Source organism: Oryctolagus cuniculus, chromosome Y, assembly GCF_051225735.1.
Source record: "Oryctolagus cuniculus isolate XC-2025 breed Fujian yellow rabbit chromosome Y, ASM5122573v1, whole genome shotgun sequence".
Taxonomy (NCBI): Eukaryota; Metazoa; Chordata; class Mammalia; order Lagomorpha; family Leporidae; genus Oryctolagus; species Oryctolagus cuniculus.
In genome coordinates, this window is record NC_142889.1 from 10,127,554 (window position 1) to 10,142,777 (window position 15,224).

Sequence of the window (15,224 nt, forward strand, 5' to 3'; positions counted from 1 at the left end):
TTCTCTGCTGTGGCTCAGGAAGGTTGTGGAGGATGGCCCAAATCCTTGGGCCCTGCACCCACATGAGAGACCAGGAGAAAGCACCTGGCTCCTGGCTTTGGATTGATGTAGCACACCAGCTGTGCCAGCAATTTGTGGGGTGAACCAAAGGAAAAAGGAAGACCTTTCTCTCTGTCTGTCTGTCTGTCTGTCTCTCTCTCTCTCTCTCTCTTTCACTGTCTCACTCTGCCTGTCCAAAAAATATATTTCTTCCATTTATTTCAAACACGGAGGTAGAGAGGTAGAGACAGAGAGATCTTCCATCTGCTGGTTCTCTCCCCAAAGGGCCACAATGGCTTGAGCTGGCCAATCTGAAGTCAGAAGCCACATTATCGAGGAGTTGAATGGAATGTGGAGCACCCAAGACTCAAACAGGCAGCCATATGGGATGCTGGCATCACAGGCCAGGGTTTTAACCTTCTGTGCTATAGATCCAGGCCCTATTTGACCATTTTCTAAATGTACTATTATTGTGGTATTGACAAAACAAAATACAGCTGATAAATTTTATCATTAAAGCATTTCTAAGAGTATGGTAGTATTGAGTATAATAAGCACATTGCTGTGTTTGTTGAGTAATGTTGACTATAAGCACATTGCTGTGTGACCAACATTCAGAACTATTTTCCTTATGAGACTGAAACTCTACCCAATGAATGAAAATTTCCTATAATTCTACCATCCCTAACTCCAAGTAATTGTCATTCTACTTGCCATTGCCCAGGCTAGAGTCTTTAGGAGGTACAGTGATTTTTCAGGGTCTCATAACTGAATAAGTAGAGGAATCATGTTGGAACTCAGTTCTGTCTCTGCAAAGCTGGGCCCTGATTGTACCCAGGCACTCCCTGGGGTTTTGGGATTGGGCTATGTGGCATACATGTGTGTGATTATGGACATGGCATGAGGCAGAAGGAGGATGAAACTTTGGAGAGGTCTTTTCTGCTGAGGAATCTCATGAAAGTGGATTCCAAGATATGAAATCAATTTTTTGATGAAAGTCTACAATAAAAGCTGGAACTCAGGGTATCCAAGCTTTCTTTGTTGAAGACCCACTGGAGAAAGCCACCTGTTCTGGTCTTTTGTCCTGACTTTCCAGGGGCTCAGACTCAAAAAGTCCTGCAGATATTGGCTCAGCTCTCACAATTGATACCTTGGACATTTGAGCAGGAAGGATCCTATGGTAATATGGCTTGTCCCAAAGAAGAAAGCTCTAGGTGAGGTCAACACTCTGATCCCACTTGGGCATTGCAAAACTACTTCTCCTTTAGTGTCTGTTTTTTTTGGGGGCCCCATGTAGGGTGGTCTGTACCATATAGGAACAATTTATCGGAAGAGTTAAAATCTGGGTCATCCTGTTAGGTCTACACTCCAGATCATAATAGGCAGAATGGGAAGAGGAATGTTGTGATGGCACTCATTTTTATGTGAATCCTTAGCTAGAGAAATGTTCAGACAGAAATCAGTGCTTGACCATGCTAACAGAAAGCTACCTGGAACAGAAACAATATTGATAGCCAGATGGGGTTATGATACCACCAGACCTGCCTTTAGAAGTTGAAAATGTACTGCCGGTGCCATGGCTCAATAGGCTAATACTCCACCTTGCAGCGCCAGCACACCGGGTTCTAGTCCTGGTTGGGGCACCGGATTCTGTCCTGGTTGCCCCTCTTCCAGGCCAGCTCTCTGCTATCACATGGGAGTGCAGTGGAGGATGGCCCAAGTGCTTGGTCTCTGCACCCTCATGGGAGACCTGGCTCCTGGCTTCAGATCAGCGCAGTGGACTGGCCACAGCACTGTCCACTCTGCCTGTCAAAAATAAAAAAAAATGTACTAAACAGAGTCATGTGCTTCTCCCTGGGTGAGGGGCAATTGCACCAGACTGACAATGAAGCCCAATACTGAAAATCATTTTGAGTGTAGATGCAAAGGGATCTTCAAGGCATGGCCTGGAATGGCCAATAAGATCTCTTGCTCTTGTTCTTTAAGAAAAAGGAACACCCAATTGTGTTGGTGAAGATACAAAGATTTTCAGCCACATGTGCACTATTGGTGGTAATATAAAATGATACAGCCACCACAGAAAACAGTGTTTCTTAATTAAATTAAAATTTTGAATTTTAAGTGATCTGATACTCTCACCTCTGAGTATATATATAAAACTATTGAAAGTTCAATATAAGCAAAGTGTTAATATTATTCACTACAGCATAATTCACTGTAGCCAAGATTTCTAATGTGACCTATACTCACAGTGAAAAGTTATGCAAGCAGAAAAGAAAAGGAAATCCTGTGACATGGATGAAACTTGAAGATATTTTACTCAGTGAAAATAGCCACAACTATCAGTCCCCAAAGGAATAATACTGCAGGATTCCAATCAGAGGAAGTAAATAAACTAGTCAGAGGGACTGGCACAGTGGGGCAGTGGGTTTAAACTCCTGCCTGCAGGACCAGCATCCCATATGGGTGCTGGTTCTAGTCCTGGCTTCTCCACTTCTCATCCAGATATCTGCTATGGCCTTGGAAAGCAGGAGAAGATGCTCCAAGTCCTTGGGCCCCTGCACCTGAGTGGGAAGCCTGGAAGAAACTCCTGGCCCCTGGCTTCAGATTGGATCAGCTCTGGCTATTGTGATCTTTCAGGGAGTGAACCAGAGGCTGGAAGACCTCTCTCTCTCTCGCTCTCGCTCTCCCTCTCTCTGTAACTCTGTCTTTCAAATAAATAAAATAAAGCTTTAAAATAAATGAAATAGAAACAGAATGTAGAAGAGTAGTTATGGATGGTAGGAATGGTATGCTATTCAGTAGAAATGGAATTTTTAGATGAAAAAACCCTAGAGATCTGGTGTGTGTGTGTAGACATATGTATATGTCACTTACCTAAGAATGACAACTGCCCTTGTGAGATACAGTACTCAAGCCCTCTTCTACCTGACCCTGGATAAGAAAAGGCTCCCTCTGTTGGTCATATGTCACTCTTCAGGTGCTTGAGGTAGGGCTGGTGGCAGGGTATTCCCAAAAGAGTGGAGGGATTCATGACTGGTGTTACCTAGGAATATTGAAAAGACTGCACTGATGTCTCCTTTCTCTCTCCAGTTTGGTCTTCTTAGTTATCACACTCTCTTTGGGTTGAGAACAGGAAGACACACAAGTCTCTGCTGAGTTTATGATAATGCAACTGCAGTTGGGGCCTATGAATTCATCCTCCTTTGTAAGAAAATGGGCAGCTTCTCATCTTGGCCTGAGACTGCAAAATGCATCCAATAAATATAGTTCTAGCTTTATTTTTAGGACCCTTGTCCAAGTATAGCAGGCCAGAGGGTGATCAATAATATCTTTCCAACATTTCCATTAACATTTCTTTCTCCATGAAGAATTTTCCTACAGGAAAAAAACATGAAAGACTGTGACTTTTCTCTTCTATATCATGGAGTTGCTGAGGAAATAGTTTCCTTATTAACCATTGGAGTGATCAAAGTGAATTTAAGTGAGTGGTGAACACAGGAGATAGAGCTGAGTGAAGGCAGAAGTTCACAATGCAGTGGGAAGACAGACACTCCTACAGTGAGCTTAATCAGTGGTAGAGGTCCTGGGAGAGGTTGAGCAGCATTGAGTGAGGGGTAAAATAGAAGGTTGGATAGAAGGGCAAGATGGAGTTATTCATTTGTGTTCACCAATTTAAACTTAAAAACTTATGGAATATATTGGACTTTTGGATAAATCCTTTTTTTCTCTTTCAACATTTCATTTATTTTATTTGCAGTTTGTATTCAATGCAAATCAATTCTGTAACATGAGGAATTACTATGAATCAAAGCATAAGGAGACAAACACATATGCAATCCAAAATAGAGGAACAGCATTTAGATATGAAGTAGAAAGTCACGTTCATTCACCCACACAGTAGACTCAGACCTAGTCAACCTGGTTGTTCCCAGGCAGGTTTGTAAAGGTGATAAAATGTGACTGTGGAGAATGGGAATTCTGCCAAAGCACGCTTAGTGAAGACATTTTCTTCCTAGTACACAGAGTGTGACCTCAGGTACTGTTTAAGGATAGTTTATGAGCTATTAACAAGAAGAGCATTGAGCCCTTGTGAGAATGTAGGCTTCACAAGAACATGCAGCTGCTTTGTCAGAGATGCTTGTTAGGGTTTGCAACCATGACTGAGAACAACAACCAAAACCATGCTGGGAAAAGAAAGTTTTATTAGGGTGAAGAACTGCAAGGAGTATCCTCAGAGAGAGAGAGAGAGAGGAGATCTGGGCTCAGGTGTAGGGCTGGGTTTTGATAGGGAACTTGTACCAAGGGAGGAGGCAGATAGGTGGGAGATGGGTTGGAGCAGCCAAACAAAGGGATGTGGGATGTGGGCTGGAGCAGCGGGAGAAGATACCTGATACCAGGAAGCACAGGATGTCTACATGATTTACAACCAGGGGCAGTTGTGGGAACAGTGAGGCACAGAAAGTCTCTCAGGCCTGATTTGTGGGAATGATGAGGCTCTCCAGAAGCACAGCACCTCTGTGTTTATGCTTTCCTGATGCCATAAAAGAGTCCTGGAGATGCCTCAGATCAGTGTGGATTCAGGACTCTCACAATCTTCGTCTAATATATCTTGCTAAATGTGTTTCAGAGAAACCTTAGTTCTGTGAACACGTGCATGTGCTCTACAATAGGCTGTTATAATCTTTATCAGTAAAGAAAGCACACCGGGTTAGTCTGCACACTTTTTAGAGGAAGAGACCCTATGTCCTGTTTTTTTTTTTTTTTTTTTTTTTTTTGCATTTGGACACCCCAACATGTGACCTTGGTTATCCAGACTACTGTGACCAAATTAGGTATTTGAACATCTAAGCATCAGCATGTGAGCATGCAAACTAAAGATTTCAGGGATGGTCTGTTTTGAAAAGATTTCTGTGTATCAAGGTAGTTGTAAAAGATTTGCTGCAGAATAAAGTCAACTATTAGGCTTAAAGTTCCCTGTCACTGGTTCACTCCCCAAATATCTGCAATGGTCAAGACTGTGCCAATTCTTAAGGTGGGGCCAAGAACTCTACATAGGTTTCTCAAATGGGTGGCAGGAACCCAGTTAGTTGAATCATCACCATTGCTTTCCAGGGTATGCAGTAATAGGAAACTAGAGTTTGGTTCTGGATGAAGATATCAAACTTATGCACTGTAGTGTAGGATTTAGGCATCTAACTACTAGACCTGCCTGATTCTCTTATCCATAGTTTTAAAATACATATAATATATGAAGAGTAATTTTATTTTCTTCTAGTTGTGGATTTAAGATTTTTAAAAGAATTATTTATTTATTTGATAGTCAGAGTTACACAGAGAAAGGGAATGAGAGAGAGCAAGAGATCTCTTTCCACTGTTTCACTCCTCAGATGGCCACAATGTTCTGTCTGGAACCAGGAGTCAGGGGTTTCTTTCAGATCCCTCACATGGGTACAGGGGCCCAAGCACATGGGCCATCCTCTACTGTATTTCCAGGCATATTAGCAGGGAGATGAACTGGAATTGGAGCAGATAGGCTGTGAAACAGAACCCATAAGGGATGTTGGTATCACAAGCAGTTTCTTTTTCTTTCTTGTTTTTTTTTTTTTACAAATAAAATATTTTTATATGTTTATCAAAGACTCTAAGAAATGATATAAAAAGGTTAACAGAGTTGATGTCAAGACACAAATTGGTTTGAAAAGCTATAGATGGATGATTCGCTTTGTTTTACTCAACCACCCCTTGGTTACTGTAGATGACATCTCTGGTACACTCCCAACTGAGGCTGATGTGTCCTGGTCAGAGAATAACAGTTCCCTTCTATTAGTTGTCACTATCTTTCTTTTTTTCTTTTTTTTTCTTTATCTATGGACTAGGAATTGCAGAGCCGGTGCATGGCTCTTCCTCAGAAATGGGTTCTTCCTTAATGTGTTTCTTTTTATCCTTTTTCTTCTTCTCCTTCACAGGAAAAAACAGTGGTTAGATGCCACGAAGTCGGTGGCAATGCCTTAACCGTATGTGTGCTGTAAGGCCCGAGGGCCTCTTCCATCCTTGTCAAGGGGAGTGCTAGCCTTCTCTGCTTTCATACAACACCAGGCAGTTTCTTTACTCCCTATGGCCCCTGGCTGCAGATTTAAAAGGCACGTAGCAATAAAAAATAGTGTTACATGACAATTTTTGAATGACTGTTGAGATGACATTAAATTGGAAATCTTCTGTTTCCCATTTAGCAGAGAGACTAGATTAAGAGACAAGGAAATGAGACTGACACTATGGCATAGGAAGCTAATCCTTCTCCTATAGTACTAGCATCTCATATGGGCACTGGTTGGTGTCCTGGCTGCTCCACTTCTGATCCAGCTCCCTGATAATGGCCTGTAAAAGCAGTGGAATATGGCTCAGGTGCGTGGGCCCCTGCACTCACATGGGAGACCCAGAGGAGATCCTGGCTCCTGGCTTGGGGTTGGCCCAGCTCTGGCCATTGTGGCCATTTGGGGAATGGACCAGATGGAGGGAGAGCTCCTGCTGTGTCTCCTCTCTGTCTAAACCTCTGCCTCTCAAATAAATAAATAATAATAGTAACAGATACAAGGAAAATAATAACTGATGATTGGAAACCCCAGAGAAGAGAGAAGGGAGTCTTTGCCACAGAAGAAATCAGGATAGGATCATCATATTGCAGCAATTCAGGAATCTGAGCCTGTCTGGAACTGCTTCTTATTTGTGGCAGTGAACACAGTAGTGAGATGGAGTTGAAAGAGCTGCACCTGCTGTATCCCAGGTGTTGTGTTTAGACTGTTCAATCTGAATAATGCTGGTCACTGTTTCATCATCATCTCCACCTTAACACAAACAGACATAAGCCCCATTTATTATTTGCTATATAAGGAACACCATATACTTTAGCTCTTTGCCTCTTCCAATGTTCAGTCATTTTGTGGAGGAACCTAAGGTTCATATCAGAACCAATAGTTAACTCATGGTCATAGTTGATATGTCAGAATTCATTCATGTTTAGCTGCCTCATAATGAGTTAGGAGATGCAATTGAAACCAATAAGGAAGTAGTTTTGTATTCGTAAGTTCAAAAATTTATAATCATATATAACTTCCCACTTTACTCAGACATCTACAGGTTATTTCACAGCATAGCTGTGAAACTCCCATATATTGAAATCAATGCTTAGATTATGTACATATTCCAGTGATTGTGTGGGAAAAACACATGGAAGGCCAGTACAGGGAAGTATTTGAGGGTAATCCCAACCATGGTTTAAATTTTCTATCCATAGAGCCACCTGCTTGGTACAGTTATGACCTTCTCTCCTAGACATCGGTACAGATGGCCTTGGCTGAGCAAGGATGTCCATATTTTAGGAGTTAGTCATATTCAAGGATATGACTATGGATGTCACCAAAGAAGTTCAGGCCCTGCTTGAGTCATCTGAGGGAAAGCTGTACAGGATGTGATTCTGAAGAACATCTGCTTTATGAGCAGTAAGACATATGGATTCTAGTTCAAGGAAGAGTTTTTAGGGAGAAAAATGTAGCATTCACTTATCTAACATTTTAACCCTCAGGTATTCACCCAAGGGAAGTGAAAATACATATTATAAGACATTTTCCCAAATCTGCCAGTAGGCAAGGAGATAAGACCAGATAGCCCTGGATTATATAAAGCAAAAGGTCACAAATGAGATTAAAATAAAATCAGAGAGATGTTTTTTGGATGCAGAATAAGATTGCAAATTGCAAAACAGATTCAGTTTAAAGTGAACCTTGGTTCTTCTGAGGTGAAGCAGGACTGAGGCTTTTAAAATAAGGAAAGGGAGGGGATGTCCAGCTTTGCATTCTTTGAATACATATAGGATAGGATGCATATAGGATAGGATGCATATAGGATAGGATGCATATAGGATAGAATGCACTGGTTTGAATTGATGCAGGAACTAGCATGTGATTCAATAGGTGAAGCTGCTCTTCTGACATTGACATCTGATACAGGAGTGCATGTTTGAGTCCTGGAAACTCCTCTTCCAATCTAGAGTCTTGCTAGTCTGTGGAGAAGGCAGTGGATAATGGTCCAAGTACTTGGTTCCATGCCAATCATATGGAAGACCTGGATGAAGCTCCTGGCTCCTGTCTTTCATCTAATTCGGTCCTGATTGTGGTGGGCATTGTGTAGTAAGCCAACAGGTGAATGATTTCTGCTGCTTGCCTTTCTCAGTCTCTCTGATTTTCAAATAAAAACTAAATTAAAAATTAAGGAATGGTCATTTGACATAGTGGTTGGACCACTGCTTGAGATGCCTGCATCCTATGTCAGAGAGCCTGGGAAAAGTCCCAGATCTGCTTCTGATTCCAGCTTCATGTTGGTGTGCATTCTGTGAGACAGTGATGAGGGTTAAAGGAGTTGAGTCCATGCCACCTTTTTTATAGACCCAGATTGTGTTTCAGGTTGCTAGTTTGGGCTTGGTCCTGCCCCAGCTGTGGCATAAAGTTGGGGAGTGAGCCAACAGATTTGAGTTACACCCACATCTCTGCTTTTCAAGTACAAAAATAAAATAATTATTTTTAAAGAGCAACAGGATTTTCAAAATCTTTAAAATAGAAAGATCAAGCTGTTTCCAAATCATCACAAACATACTCACAACAAGAAATGCATTGTGAGTATTATTCTATTTTGTGTGCATTCTCCACACAGGCATGCAGATGCTTAGAAGGGGACAAGTTTTACAACTTTGACCTAATACGAATTGGGGAAGGTTTAGCCTTTATAGTATTTGATCCTGTCCCTGCTTTACTAACATGATATGGATATTATCATCTTACAATTTGGTCATTTTAAGAGTAGTTAATTTTGAAATTATTTCAAACTTACTGAAATACCATGAGTGAGTCTCATTCATTGAGAATGCCCAGTTGTTACCCTTTTAGCACTTTGTCCCTGACACAAGATGTTTCTGCTAACTATAGGGTGGTCCCCTGATAAACAGCATATGAACCCCAATTTAGAAAACAAACATTAATTCAACATTATTGCCCAATCCACAGAACTATCACATCTTTTTCCAACCGTGTTAAAACATCTTTTTTTTTTTTTTTCCCATTGTGATTCAATGTTATTGTTCTGGAATTCTCCTTGACACTTTCCTAATACGTAAACCCTTAATAGATATCAAAAGCAGAGATGACCTCAAGCTGGGTCTGTCCAGTGTTCCTTTCTGAGAACATGTAAGCCCTGTATTCTCATCAGAAGTAGCCTGGTCCGATGCTGGGCTCTGCTCAGTCTCCCATCTGCTCTATGATGGATGCTATCAACTTGGTATTTAGTGAATTTCTGCCAGATTGATTCACACACAACCTTTTAAGCATTTATTTAGGTGTGTTCTCATGCGAAGGGAAGGGGTGTTGGGGATCCGGGGTCTTGAGGTTGAGGCATTTGTGGGCCCAAAAGGGGAAGAATCCGCTTCTGCCGCTGCACCCAGTCTGTGCTTGCCCTTCCTCCCTGCGTCCAGCCCAGCCCTGCAGCACCGCCTCTTCCTACAGTTTCCCTCCTTGGCTCTCCCTGCATGTTGCATGGTCACCGGGCACTGGGGCTGTGGTAATGAGCCCACCAGAGGCTGGTTGGGTGGGGCTGGTGGTGCTGGCAGCATCCTGAAGTTTATATTAAACTTCTCCCAGTGGAACCCATGACTTCTGATCAGGACGCTAAAGTTGTGGCTGAACTGCAGGCACAGCGAGGCCAAGAGAGCAAGGACAGCTCTCATCTGATGAATGGTCCTATATCTCAAACCACTTCTCAAACAAGTTCCGTCCCAGCTTTGAGTCAGGTACAAACAGCTAAGGTTTCAGAGCCACAGCCTAATGCAAAAGTATGGGGGACTCTTGTTACATATGGAAGCAAGCAGTGCAGGTGTTGCTTTGAGTTCTGCAAGGGAGGAGACAGCCAGCCATGGTGCAGACTGCAGCCCACAGGGATTGGATGTCAATGGTGATGGTGACAAAAGTCATGAGAATGCAGCATTACCAGATTTATGTGAGTCATAACATACATGAACGCTTTGGCTCTGGATCATGCAGAATACGAATCTCTACCTGAAAATAGTGAAACAGGAGAAAATGAATCTCAACCAGAAAGCCAAGAAGACCCTGGAGAAGTACTTAAAAATAGGAATTCTGTTTATCTAGGGAGAATCTTGCTAGTGCCATGTATCTTATATCACAGATGGACAGTGATCAGTATGTTCTAATTACAATGGTAGCTAACCTTGACCATATCAAGAAACTCAGTACTAGTGTGGATTTGATTGTTGAAGTGCTAAGATCTTTACCTTTAGTCCAGGTGGATGAGAAGGGAGAAAAAGTAAGGCCAAATCAAAATTGTTGCATAGTAATGTTGCGAAAAATATCTGAATCTACCCCTGCATAGCTATTTCAGTCCACCCTTGGTAACTCTATTTCCAAATACTGGATTTATACATGGGTTTACATCTCCAACCTTCAAGCCTGCAGCCTATCATCTGACTTCACTCAGACAGTATCATCCCAGAAGAAGGAAAAATTGCTTTGGCCATAAGAAGAAAAGGGAGGAGAAGTTTACAAGCATCCAAACTCAGTCTCTAACACAACCAAAGCCTCCATCACAAACTTTGAACTGTTGCTGTCCAACTTACCCCCATTACCTGGATCTGCAGGCAATTTGAAGACAGAACTTGTTTGAAAACAGGCTATCTAGCTTGATAATAGGATTATCAAAAGAAAGAAGCCTCAATGCAGATGCAAGTAGGAACACAATTCCTGTAGTGGTCCCCAGAGAGCCCTCCCTGCTGTCTGTATCAGCAACATGTGAATGATTTCCCTCCCCAGCCCATTTACCTGAGGACCCCATGGTGGTAGAAAAGCAGAGGGAAATGCACAGCGTGGACAGACTCCCTCTGTCCTTACTATAACTGCATGTAAATTGGTGCAGGTAAATGGAGCTGCCACAGAATTGTGAAAGCCCAATTACATGGAGATTTGCCTGAGAGTGAATAAAGAGCTGCCTCTGTCCCCACTGCAACCCCACAAAGAACAAAAGTCAAACCCCAACAGTTGTAGGAAGGAGGAAAAGAAGCTCGCTGTGCCCATGGAGAAATAGAGGGAGCCCCCTGCCCTCAAGTCTACTCCCAGAGTCCCCAAAGACCAGGGGAGGCAGCCTGGGCACCAGCCCTCACCCCCAGCTATTGGAAAATGCCTTCACAGAGGACAGAACACTCCCCCAAGTCTCCTCAGTGAAAATCCTATGTCTGGGAGCAGGTACATAGAGCTGTATTAGCCACAAGCAAAACACTCTTCCCACTCAGTATGAGAATGAGTCGCTGGTTAGGGGGTTGCAATAAGCCCCATGGAATGCCTGCAAGTTATTTTTTCATCAGTGAGTTGGATTCTCCCCCTCTAGAAACAAAAATCTCTTTTTCAGGATTTAATTAGTATAAACCTTATTTTTGGTTGGTGCTTAACTGGAGGTGATGCATAAGTCTGATTTTTTCAGGATTTAATTAGTATAAACCTTATTTTTGGTTGGTGCTTAACTGGAGGTGATGCTTAAGTCTGATTTTTTCAGGGTAGGAAATGCATTTATCTGAACAGATTGTTTTTTTTTTTTTTTTTAAATTAAGCCTCCATGTAGTTCTGAATGCAAGCTATATATAGTGAATTTTTCTAAATTAAGGGAACTATGAAACTTTATTTTTTAATAACATTGATCTACAAATGCATATCTCAGATGCCCAGCAGATGGAGGAGGGCTGGCAAGGGTGGCCTTGGCCTTGAGGTGGAAAGGGGTTGGAAGTGTTAGGTCCCCGACAGACTGGCATGGGAGCTGTGCTTCCATCTCAACTGTTAAAAAGTGATTCTAGCATTTAAAATTGCATATAAATGTACATAGAGGCCTTTTTGGATCCAGTGGGGAGAAAGAACCTGCAGAGTGCACCTTAGAGAAACCTGAAAGCTTTGAGTCTTGACATCCTGCCAGCAAGTAGCCAGCTTCTCCCCTCAATTGCAAGTGGCTATTACCTAAAATCAGTTCAAACCACATGAATAGAACCTAAATGAAAAGATACTTTTTTGGACACTAACATGTTACCAGGATGTCGTACCATGAAGTGGTTTTCATCCCTGTGGGCTGGCTGCTCGGGCTCTTGGCCTAGGGCACCTGCTCTATGCACATTCTGTCCATGTTCCCCTGCCATCAGACACTCTCTCTGAAGAGTCCTCATCTTAACTCCATGAGGATGTCTTCCTGAACCTCTGCATCAGCACATGGATTTAAAAGTTATGTAATGCAATTTGGGACATGCTCAATTGGACTTGCCCCAAATGGTGGAGTAAGAAATGTGCCAGGGGATTCCAATACAATCCCATCAAGGTAGCATGTACCAATGCCATCTCACTAGTCCAAGTGATCAATTTCAGTACATAACTGATCATAATGATAGGACTAAGAGTCAAAGGGATCACATAAACAAGTCTAGTGTCTGCTAATACTAACTGATAGAATAAAGAAGGAAGAGAACGATCCAACATGGGAAGCAGGATACATAGCAGCACTCTGGCGCCAGAATCAGACCGTAAGGCATTCAGATCTGGCTTAAGAGCCCATGAGAGTATTTTAGGTATGGAGAGCCAAGACACTCTGGCAAAAAAAAAAAATGACCTAAGCGCAAGATCTCTGTGAGTGAGATCCCAGTGGAAAGAATGGGCCATCAAAGAAGGAAGTATGTTTCTCTGAAGGGAAGAGAGAACTTCCACTTTGACTATGACCTTGTCTAAATAAGATCAGAGTCAGCAAACTCAAAAGGCTTCCAAAGCCTTGGCAACTCATGACTAGAGCCTAGGGAGATTTCTGACGCCATAAACAAGAGTGTCAATTTGTTAAGTCAACAACAGGAGTCACTGTGCACTTACTCCTCATGTAGGATCTCTGTCTTAATGTGTTGTACATTGTGTATTAATGCTATAACTAGTACTCAAACAGTATTTTTCACTTTGTGTTTCAGTGTGGGTGCAAACTGTTGAAATCTTTACTTAATATATGCTAAATTGATCTTCTGCGTATAAAGATAATTGAAAATGGAAAAAAAAAAGATATGTAATGCTGAGAGAATGTTGTTTCTGGTTTTATTCCCCTCTTTGGTTGGTGGAGGACATAAATTGTTGCTCTTTGAACGTCCAAGATGAGGGTCTCATTGATTTACTTCTTCAAATGTTGTGCTTCTGAACAAGGATGCACTAAAGTTATCAAGTTTATAATAAATTTAAATATAAATTATTTTGTTTTAAAATGCCTAACTTCTTTCTTTCTTTCTTTCTTTCTTTCTTTCTTTCTTTCTTTCTTTCTTTCTTTCTTTCTTTCTTTCTTTCTTTCTTTGACAGTTATACAGTGAGAGAGAGAACAGAGAGAAAGGTCTTCCTTCCATTTGTTCACCCCCCCCAAATGGCCTCACAGCCAGAGCTATGCCGATCCAAAACCAGAAGCCAGGTGCCTCCCCCTGGTCTCCCATGTGGGTGCAGGGGCCCAAGCACCTGGGCCATCCTCCACTGCCTTCCTGGGCCACAGAAGAGAGCTGGACTGGAAGAGGAGCAACCAGGACTAGAACCCGGCACCCATATGGGATGCTGGCACCATAGGTGGAGGATTAACCAAATGAGCCACGGTGCTGGCTCCCAAAATTTTTCTTTAAATATTCTAAGCAGCAGACATTAAAATATTTCCTGCTACATGTAACCATATGGTTTATTCCATGAAACCTTATTCAACAAGACTGAGGTTTTTTTTTTTTAATTATTGCCATCCAATATTTAAAGACTTGAATTGTATTTAAACTTGAAAATGACTTTGCCTTAACTTTTGTATAAGACAGTTTAGAGTTCATGGAGACTCACCCTGGGTTGGCATGCGTGGATCAGTAACTCAGTTGCTGTGTGGATATTTTGTCGCTAGCTTTACTGAGTAAGCATACCATAGCACACGGACTGGCAGTGATTTTTGTAATATACCTTAAGGATCTTAAGCAGTTGACCTTTTTTCAGATTGCTGAAAAATCCTGTAAGTGCAAATAGTTGATACTGTATTAAATATGTGCACTTTGGGAGTGTGCTTTGCTTGTACAGTTGTAAATAATCAGAACATATTAAAATTGGTTCCCTACAGAGAAAATCTGATAAATTATTGATACATTATAAATGTTGATGTTGAGCTGAATGTAGATATACTTAATGCTGTGGTTTGAATATTATTTTAATTTGCTGAGTTTTTTTTCCCCCTCTCATACTGGTGTGTTGAACTGATTTTGCCTCTTTGCTGCAAAATGGAATTGGAAAGTTTTATTAAAAGCCGTGAGATGATTTTATACTCTCTTTCAAAATATGGAAATGTATATTAGTCATATTTAATGTGAAAGAGTTCTGAAGTACAAAGTAGTAAGCAGAAACTGGTAGGATCATTAAGTCAAAATGGAAAATGATCTACTAATTCAAATCATATGTTACCAAGGGTGATTTACCGTACCAGAGGAAAACCTGCCTTGTGTCTCTCACTGTTTCTTTCAGAGAAGTAGTCATTATTCAAAGATGTAGAAATATACATATTGCTAATAAGTTTCAAATGCCTGATGAAGGAATGGGAGAATTAATTTACTGGTAGCTGTCAGATCGCTGGACCAAAAACTCAGAAATAATTGACCTCTTCAAACCAAACCAAGAGATGCTGTAAACACTCAAAGGGCAAGCTCTGAGATCTGGGGCCCTTTGTGTCACTTCTTTGGAGGAGATGCCAGGATGTGCTCAGCCATCCCCGTACCCACACACCAGTGGGTCTGTAACAGTAAGTCCTTTCTCAAATGTGTGAGGTATGCAGCATGATGTGTGTGATTAGAGCCAACTGTGGTTGGTTGTTTGCAAGCTAAAAGGCTAGAGCTCAAGAGCAGCATGCAGAAGAGCAGTGGGCATGTGGAGTGGGGTCATCACAGAGAAGGGGCTGTCCTGGTGGGTTCTGCTGCCATCTGGATGAGGTCAATACATTGTAATTACCACTTAGCCAGTGGTCTGTTGCATTTTTATAGTAAAGGTGATTTGCCAAAAAGCTTTTTTAAAAAGATTTATTTATTTGAATGTCAGAGTAACACAGAGAGAGGAGAGGCA

The 15,224-nt window shown here is 41.7% G+C and overlaps 1 non-coding gene and 1 pseudogene across 1 annotated transcript; one reads left to right on the forward strand and one right to left on the reverse strand.

The window, feature by feature from the left end:
- Positions 1 to 6,009: 6,009 nt before the first annotated feature.
- On the reverse strand, positions 6,010 to 6,135 carry LOC149119211 (U6atac minor spliceosomal RNA). Its single transcript, XR_016228792.1, has one exon. It is a non-coding gene; the product is annotated as a U6atac minor spliceosomal RNA (small nuclear RNA).
- Positions 6,136 to 9,692: 3,557 nt separating this feature from the next.
- LOC149119212 (la-related protein 4B pseudogene) lies at positions 9,693 to 11,358 on the forward strand (annotated as a pseudogene).
- Positions 11,359 to 15,224: the final 3,866 nt, after the last annotated feature.